The sequence below is a fragment of the Penaeus monodon genome, chromosome 15, assembly GCF_015228065.2.
Source record: "Penaeus monodon isolate SGIC_2016 chromosome 15, NSTDA_Pmon_1, whole genome shotgun sequence".
Classification (NCBI taxonomy): Eukaryota; Metazoa; Arthropoda; class Malacostraca; order Decapoda; family Penaeidae; genus Penaeus; species Penaeus monodon.
This window is the reverse complement of record NC_051400.1, coordinates 31626590-31627706: the sequence shown is the minus strand read 5'-3', so window position 1 is coordinate 31627706 and position 1117 is coordinate 31626590.

Genomic DNA, 1117 nt, shown 5'->3' with positions numbered 1-1117 from the left:
GCCCACACCAAATAGCAATACACAGTGACTAAAAAAGGAAAAGAAAAAAAAAGTGAAAGATAACTGTAAATATAATCACGTAAAGTTAGACATTCCCTATAAATCCATCTCCTGGAACCCACCCTGCCTACACACTTTCTCTTAAAATAATCCAGCAGCTGTTACCGCCACTGTTATGGTAACTGTCGAAAAAAAAAATCGTTACTGCAACCGGGATAACTTCTCTTGTTCGTTCTCTGTGGTAATCCAGTTAACGGTGGTTGTTATTTCTATGTCAGTATAGTGTGTGTTGGCAGAGGTGTTGTCTGGGTAACAGGATACATATATAAGGGTTAAATTGGTGGCATTACTTTATTTCTTGTATGAATATATTTTTCTTTGTATATTTTCCACTAAGCCAATTTTTCTATTTTCGTTTTTTTAACTAGTGTTTTTCCTTTTTTTGTGTGTGAATTTTCAATCTCCTTAGTAGGTTTTCATTGATCAAATAGGCTTGCCAAATTCCCAAGCTTTTTCATTCATTGTTTTTTTTTCGTGATTTTAAAAATGATGAATGGTGTGATTTATTTTGCTTGAATCATTTAATTTCTTTGTTTGTCGACCATTAGCAACCAAACACCTATTCAACAAAATATGACTTTTATGAACTATTTTGGCAGATGAAATAGTAAAGTGAATAAACAAATGAAAATAAATGCAAGACCGGACTTACCTTTGAGCTTGACGTTTAAGGTGTGGTCATTATATGGTGTTATGTGCTCTTATATGATGTTACGTGTTGTGAGATTAACACACTATTAAAACCAACTTGCTTTCGGACAGTCACAAGCTTGGAGATGGTTTGAATTACTCGATAAAAAAGCAAGTGTAACCCATTTTGACGATCAAATTCGGAGCGGTTTTATTGACTTTCTGAATATGTTTGACACGGGTTTGCTCGAAGGGAAAGAATGTGAAGCAATAAATTTTGATAAAAATCATTCTCAGAAGAAAACTCCCAGCCAGCCTGAAGCAAGACTTCTTGTTATAAAAGTTTCCCACAAAAGTTTTTTTTTTCAAATTGCTTTTACTTTGATTATTCTTTACTTAACAATTAATTAAAAAAAAGGTATGAAGG